The 8,281-nt window shown below is 46.6% G+C and overlaps 1 long non-coding RNA gene across 1 annotated transcript in view; it reads left to right on the top strand.

Moving 5' to 3' along the window:
- The first annotated feature begins 1,440 nt into the window (after positions 1 to 1,440).
- The window catches only part of LOC138853203 (uncharacterized), a 63,785-nt gene continuing 56,944 nt past the window's right edge, over positions 1,441 to 8,281 (top strand). The window contains exon 1 of the long non-coding RNA XR_011392416.1: positions 1,441 to 1,776. This is a non-coding gene — a long non-coding RNA (uncharacterized lncRNA). The remainder of the gene's footprint in view (positions 1,777 to 8,281) is intronic.

Raw genomic sequence — 8,281 nt, 5'->3', positions numbered from 1 at the left:
CTCTACTGTAAAAACTTCCTTAAATCTCCTGTTCAGCTCCTCACATACCTCCTGATCATTTCTTGTGAGTTCTCCACCTTCTGTCCTTAATCTGATCACCTGGTCTTTGACTGTTGTCTTCCTCCTGATGTGGCTATACAACAGTTTCGGGTCAGTCTTGATTCTCGATGCTATGTCATTTTCATACTGTCGCTGGGCCTCCCTCCTTACCTGTGCGTACTCATTCCTGGCTCTGCGACTGATCTCCCTATTTTCGTGTGTTCTCTGCCTTCTGTACTTTTTCCATTCTCTATTGCACTTTGTTTTTGCCTCCTTACACCGTCGGGTAAACCAGGGGCTTGTTCTGGTCTTCCCGTTGTTACTGTTGCCCTTGGGAATGAACCTTTCCACTGCCTCCTTGCATTTTGTTGCTACATATTCCATCATTTCATTTACTGGCTTTCCTGCCAGTTCTCTGTCCCACTGGACCTCCCGCATGAAGTTCTTCAACCCTATGTAGTCCCCTCTTTTATAGTCAGGCTTTTCCCATTCTACTCCTGTTATTCTCTCCACTTGCAGCTCTACTATGTATTCAAAGCACAGAACCACGTGGTCGCTAGCTCCTAGGGGACTCTCATACTTGATATCCTCAATGTCTGAGCTGCCCAGGGTGAACACAAGGTCCAATCTTGCTGGTTCATCCTCCCCTCTCACTCTGGTAGTGTCCTTAACATGTTGGTGCATGAGGTTTTCCAGCACCACGTCCAACATCCTGGCTCTCCATGTTTCGGGACCCCCATGTGGCTCCAGGTTTTCCCAGTCAATCTCCCTGTGGTTGAAATCCCCCATAACCAGCAACTTTGCTCTGCTGGAGTGAGCTCTTCTTGCCACCTCAGCAAGTGTGTCCACCATTGCTCTGTTGCTCTCTTCATATTCCTCTCTTGGCCTCCTGCAGTTCTGTGGTGGATTATACATCACTGCAATGACCACTTTGTGTTCCCCAGACTGAAGTGTACCTGCTATGTAGTCTCTTTCTCCTGTCTCATCTATTCCTTCCATTTTCTCGAATTTCCATCTGTTTTTTACGAGCAGAGCAACCCCACCTCCCCCCCTACCCCTTCTATCTTTCCTCATGATCTGGTATCCTTGTGGGAAGATTGCATCTGTTATTGTCTCCATGAGTTTTGTTTCTGTAACTGCTATAATGTCTGGGGACTTCTCATTGATTCTTTCTTGCCATTCCTCATGTTTATTCGTTAATCCATCTGCATTTGTGTACCAAACCTTCAACTTCTGTTCTAATACTGTAACTGTGGTGCGGGGGGTGGAAACAGAGGGATCGGTGTGTGATGGTTGGTTTGGAATGTTCAGTTGCCTTGGGGGTGTCGTGGCTGGAGTCCTTCTGCAGGTGTTTCTGGGGGGTGCGTGTGTGTGTGTGTGTGTGTGTGTGTGTGTGTGTGTGTGTGTGTGTGTGTGTGTGTGTGTGTGTGTGTGTGTGTGTGTGTGTGTGTGTGTGTGTGTGTGTTGAGGGATGGGGGGGAGGAGAAGAAGCACCATCAATAATAGAGTAGGCAGGTCTGGTGGTGGCACTCCGGCCACCAAGGAGACAGGTAGCAGTGCTTGCCGCAGACCTCTGCTGTGAACATTACCTCCGCTGCCGCTGCTGCTGCTGCTCCCATTTATTGCTCTTCGAGAGACTCGCTTTCCTCTGGAATGTGCTGCCACCTGACTGGAATGTGCTGCCTCAGCCACACTCTGGAATACACTGCCGCCCTACACTAGCGTGTGCTAACTGAGGTATGTGCTCATCTTACAAGTGTATATACAAATATACACTTCTTGGAGTATATACACAAATATACACCTTCCTGTGTACATAGTCTTATACGTTTTTGCGTGTATGGTAATAATGTTGTTCTAGTTTATCAACTGCACATAGGTGGTTAAAAGTACATTTACCTACACAATATGAAGGATACTTAGTCTAATTCAAGAGTGGGCGAGATGTGGCCCGCGGGCCAAAACTGACCAGCCAAATGATTTCTATGGACCGCTATTACCTGTATGAATAAGTAGTTGTCTATGTTCCCCATCAGTAAAATGGGTACCTGGGAGTTAGTCGACTGGTGTGGGTCACATCCTAGGACAAAACTGACCCAATTTGCTCGAAATGCTCTGCATAAAAAGCGGCTTTCTATATAGTAGTATGTTATCGATGTCAGCTAGGCCTATATACCTTGTACATGTACTTGTAGAAATAAAGATATATGTATTATTATTCTGAGCCTGACAGTATTGTTTTCACTGGCCTGGGAGTCGAGCACTAACACAGAAGAGGTTCAGTCTTCTCTCTGCTTCTCAATGAAGCGTAGGCTGCTAAGCAATGTATATATTTTCCAAAAACAATCTGCACTCGTCAATTAATATCGTCCTAGTATTCTGTATCTCCAAATACAAGGCTTTACTTAGTGCTGATATAATGTATTTGCATCTATATAACGTATGGGGCTCGCGAAGTGTACCACTTATTAGGAAGCGTAACACCAGACTCGGCTCACACGCCGTGGTCCATGGTTTGATCCCCGATACGGATGGAAACATGAGGGCGCGTTTCCTTAAGACACCTACTGTCCATGTTCCCCAAGCAGTAAGTAGGTACCTGGGTGTTAGACGGCTGGTGTGGGTCGCATCCTGGGAATAAAGTTAACCTAACTGTCCGAAATGCTCTGCATAGCAAGGGGCTTTCTATATAGAATGTCACTGATGTCAGCTAGGTCTGTATAAGTTGTATATGTACTTGTGGAAATAAATTATTTATTATTATTACTGATCTCACAGCAACAAAAGGCAAAGAGTATAAATACACAGTGATACTCCCCTATTAGTGTATAAGCACAGTGATGCACGTCTATCACTTGGCTGCACTTCGTGGTCTGTGAGAAGAGAGCCTCTACACAAGACGGCAGTGAACAGCAACTACACTCTGGTTGTACCCTTCTCAAGAACATCACTGCATCTGAGATTATTCATTCCTAGAATGACCCGAGTCTGGAACATGTTCACATAGCATAATGACATCGACGAAATAGTCAGCTGACCAAATGAAATCGCTTGCCCACAGACGGCTCCAATTTGGTCCTATTCGCTATTTGTGTCTCTTATAATACCAAAAAGGCTTTCAAATGAGTTGAAGAGGGTAACAGCTCTTAGCTTGTAAATAAAGTTAGGAACTCATACCTAACCCTGTATTATCACGGTGTGTGTACTCACCTAGTTGAGGCTGCAGGGGTCGAGCTCCTGGCCCCGCCTCTTCACTGGTCGCAACTAGGTCACTCTCCCTGTACCGTGAGCTTTATCATACCTCTGCTTAAAGCTATGTATGGATCCTGCCTCCACTACTTCGTTTCCCAAACTATTCCACTTCCTGACTACTCTGTGGCTGAAGATATACTTCCTAACATCCCTGTGATTCATCTGTGTCTTCAACTTCCAACTGTGTCCCCTTGTTACTGTGTCCAATCTCTGGAACATCGTGTCTTTGTCCACCTTGTCAATTCCTCTCACCATTTTGTATGTCGTTATCATGTCCCCCCTATCTCTCCTGTCCTCCAGTGTCGTCAGGTTGATTTCCCTTAACGTCTCCTCGTAGGACATACCTCTTAGCTCTGGGACTAGTCTTGTTGCAAACCTTTGCACTTTCTCTAGTTTCTTTACGTGTTTGGCTAGGTGTGGGTTCCAAACTGGTGCCGCATACTCCAATATGGGCCTAACGTACACGGTGTACAGGGTCCTGAACGATTCCTTATTAAGATGTCGGAATGCTGTTTTCAGGTTTGCTAGGTGCCCATATGCTGCAGCCGTTATTTGGTTGATGTGCGCTTCAGGAGATGTGCCTGGTGTTATACTCACCCCAAGATCTTTTTCCTTGAGTGAGGTTTGTAGTCTCTGGCCCCCTAGACTGTACTCCATCTGCGGTTTTCTTTGCCCTTCCCCAATCTTCATGACTTTGCACTTGGTGGTTTACCTGGAGTTTACCTGGAGAGAGTTCCGGGGGTCAACGCCCCCGCGGCCCGGTCTGTGACCAGGCCTCCTGGTGGATCAGAGCCTGATCAACCAGGCTGTTGCTGCTGGCTGCACGCAAACCAACGTACGAGCCACAGCCCGGCTGGTCAGGAACCGACTTTAGGTGCTTGTTAGGTGAAAACTTTATTATAATTTTGTGTCTAATAAACACAGAGCCTTAACACAACTATTACCCGTGTTCCAGAGCTGACAATATTTAAGTTCGATAAGAGGATTGAAAGTTATAATTTACAAGTGAAAAATATAATTAAATTATCTTAAGGAAAATATGATACACTCAAGTGTCAGTTGTGGGGTAGTTAGAGAAAAAGTCTCAATAAGTTTGGCATAGCTATGGGCACTAGTTGTGTGTGGCCACAAGACAGATGCAAAAAGTAGCTTCTGCTAGCCTCTTGGTTAATTGCAATCTTAGCCAGGCCTGAACTCCAGGAGCCAATTGCTGGACCAGGTCTGCAGCCTGTCCAGATCCCTCTGTAGTTCTGCCTGGTCTTCGATCGAATGAATTCTTCTCAACTTCACATCATCTGCAAACAGGGACACCTCGGAGTCTATTCCTTCCATCATGTCATTCACAAATACCAGAAACAGCACTGGTGTACTCACCTATTTGTACTCGCCTATTTGTGGTTGCAGGGGTCGAGTCATAGCTCCTGGCCCCGCCTCTTCGGTGATTGCTACTAGGTCCTCTCTCTCCCTGCCCCATGAGCTTTATCATACCTCGCCTTAAAACTATGTATGGTTCCCGCCTCCACTACGTCACTTTCTAGGCTATTCCACGGCCTGACTGCTCTATGACCGAAGAAATACTTCCTAACATCCCTTTGATTCATCTGAGTCTTCAACTTCCAATTGTGACCTCTTGTGTCTGTGTCCCATCTCTGAAACATCCCGTCTTTGTCCACCTTGTCTATTCCACGCAGTATTTTATATGTCGTTATCATGTTTCCCCTGACCCTCCTGTCCTCCAGTGTCGTCAGGCCGATTTCCCTCAACCTTTCTTCGTAGGACAAACCCCTTAACTCTGGGACTAGTCTTGTTGCAAACCTTTGCACTTTCTCTAATTTCTTGACGTGCTTGACCAGGTGTGGATTCCAAACTGGTGCTGCATACTCCAGTATGGGCCTGACATATACGGTGTACAGTATTTTGAACGATTCCTTACTAAGGTATCGGAACGCTATTCTCAGGTCTGCCAGGCGCCCATATGCTGCAGCAGTTATCTGGTTAATGTGTGCTTCCGGAGACGTGCTCGGTGTTATACTCACCCCAGTCTTTGGCCACCTAGCCTATACTCCATCTGCGGTCTTCTTTCCCCTTCCCCGATCTTAGGTGTGTGTACTCACCTATTTGTACTCACCTATTTGTGGTTGCAGGGGTCGAGTCTTAGCTCCTGGCCCCGCCTCTTCACCGGTTGCTACTGGGCCCTCTCTCTCCCCGCTCCATGAGCTTTATCAAACCTCGTCTTAAAACTGTGTATGGTTCCTGCCTCCACTACGTCATTTTCTAGGCTATTCCACTGCCTTACAACTCTATGACTGAAGAAATACTTCCTACTATCTCTCTGACTCATTTGTGTCTTCAACTTCCAATTGTGGCCTCTTGTTTCTGTGTCCCCTCCCTGGAACATCCTGTCTTTGTCCACCTTGTCTATTCCACGCAGTATTTTATATGTCGTTATCATGTCTCCCCTGACCCTCCTGTCCTCCAGTGTCGTCAGGCCGATTTCCCTTAATCTTTCTTCATAGGACATTCCTCTTAGCTCTGGAACTAACCTTGTCGCAAACCTTTGTACTTTCTCTAGTTTCTTGACGTGCCTTATCAAGTGCGGGTTCCAAACAGGTGCTGCATACTCCAGTATGGGCCTGACATACACGGTGTACAGTGTCTTGAATGATTCCTTACTAAGGTATCGGAATGCTGTTCTCAGGTTTACCTGGAGTTCATTACCTTTGTAAATTGTGAGTTCATTACCTTTGTAAATTGTGAGTTCATTGCCTCTGTAGCTTGCTCAGCTATCAAAACTTTGAGGCCCAGTCCCTGGACCCATTATGTACCTCTGTAATCTTTTGACTACCGCCCACAGGATGGGTATGGGGTGCATAATAAACATATTAAACTAACTAACTCAGGTTTACCAGGCGCCCATATGCTGCAGCAGTTATCTGATTGATGTGTGCTTCCGGAGACATGCTCGGTGTTATACTCACCCCAAGATCTTTCTCCTTGAGTGAGGTTTGCAGTCTTTGGCCACCTAGCCTATACTCTGTCTGTGGTCTTCTGTGCCCTTCCCCTATCTTCATGACTTTGCATTTGGCAGGATTAAATTCGAGAAGCCATTTGCTGGACCAGGTGTCCAGTCTGTCCAGGTCTCTTTGAAGTCCTGCCTGGTCCTCATCAGATTTAATTCTCCTCATTAACTTCACATCATCTGCAAACAGGGACACTTCTGAGTCTAACCCTTCCATCATGTCGTTCACATATACCAAAAATAGCACTGGTCCTAGGACCGACCCCTGTGGGACCCCGCTCGTCACAGGTGCCCACTGTGATACATCATTACGTACCATGACTCGTTGTTGCCTCCCTGTCAGGTATTCTCTGATCCATTGCAGTGCCCTTCCTGTTATATGCGCCTGATGCTCTAGCTTCTGCACTAATCTCTTGTGAGGAACTGTGTCAAAGGCCTTCTTGCAGTCCAAGAAGATGCAATCAACCCACCCCTCTCTCTCGTGTCTTACTTCTGTTATTTTATCATAAAACTCCAGAAGGTTTGTGACACAGGATTTGCCTTCCGTGAATCCGTGCTGGTTGGCATTTATACTCTTGTTCCGTTCCAGGTGCTCCATCACTCTCCTCCTGATAATCTTCTCCATAATTTTGCATACTATACACGTCAATGACACAGATCTATAGTTTAGTGCCTCTTTTCTGTCTTTTTTTTTTTTTTTTTTGAGTGTGTGTGTGTGTGTGTGTGTGTGTGTGTGTGTGTGTGTGTGTGTGTGTGTGTGTGTGTGTGTGTGTGTGTGTGTGTGTGTGTGTGTGTGCGCGCGTGCGCATGCGTGTGTACTCACCTATTTGCACTCGCCTATTTGTGGTTGCAGGGGTCGAGACTCAGCTCCTGTCCCCGCTGCTTCACTGATCGCTACTAGGTCCTCTCTCTCTCTCTCTCTCCCTGCTCCATGAGCTTTATCTTACCTCGACTTGAAACTATGTATGGTTCCTGCCTCCACTACATCACTTGCTAGACTATTCCACTTCCTGACAACTCTATGACTGAAGAAATACTGCCTAACATCCCTTTGACTCATCTGAGTCTTCAGCTTCCAATTGTGACCCCTTGTTTCTGTGTCCCATCTTTGAAACATCCTCTGTCCACCTTGTCTATTCCACACAGTATTTTGTATGTCGTTATCAGGTCTCCCCTAACCCTCCTGTCCTCCAGTGTCGTCAGGCCGAGTTCCCTTAACCTTCCTTCGTAGGACATTCCCCTTAGCTCTGGAACTAGCCTTGTTGCAAACCTTTACACTTTCTCTAATTTCTTGAAGTGCTTGACCAAGTGTGGGTTCCAAACTGGCGCTGCATACTCCAGTATGGGCCTGACGTATACGGTGTACAGTGTTTTGAACGATTCCTTACTAAGGTATCGGAACTCTATTCTCAGGTTTGCCAGGCGCCCATATGCTGCAGCAGTTATCTGGTTAATGTGTGCTTCCGGAGACGTGCTCGGTGTTATACTCACCCCAGTCTTTGGCCACCTAGCCTATACTCCATCTGCGGTCTTCTTTCCCCTTTCCCGATCTTCATGACTTTGCACTTGGCGGGGTTAAATTCGAGAAGCCAGTTGCTGGATCAGGTGTCCAGCCTGTCCAGGTCTCTTTGGAGTCCTACCTGATCCTCATCTGATTTAATTCTCTTCATTATCTTCACATCATCTGCAAACAGGGACACTTCTGAGTCTAACCCTTCCATTGTCATTCACATATACCAGAAACAGCACTGGTCATAGGACCGACCCCTGTGGGACCCCGCTCATCACAGGTGCTCACTGTGATACCTCATGTACCATGACTCGTTGTTGCCTCCCTGTCAGGTATTCTCTGATCCATTGCAGCACCCTTCCTGTTATATGCACCTGATCCTCTAGCTTCTGCACCAATCTCCTGTGAGGAATTGTGTCAAAGGCCTTCTTGCAGTCCAAGAAGATGCGATTAACCCACCC

The sequence above is a fragment of the Cherax quadricarinatus genome, chromosome 25 (assembly GCF_038502225.1).
Source record: "Cherax quadricarinatus isolate ZL_2023a chromosome 25, ASM3850222v1, whole genome shotgun sequence".
Classification (NCBI taxonomy): domain Eukaryota; kingdom Metazoa; phylum Arthropoda; class Malacostraca; order Decapoda; family Parastacidae; genus Cherax; species Cherax quadricarinatus.
The sequence above is the reverse complement of the archived record's forward strand: the minus strand, read 5'-3'. Positions and strand labels throughout refer to the sequence as shown.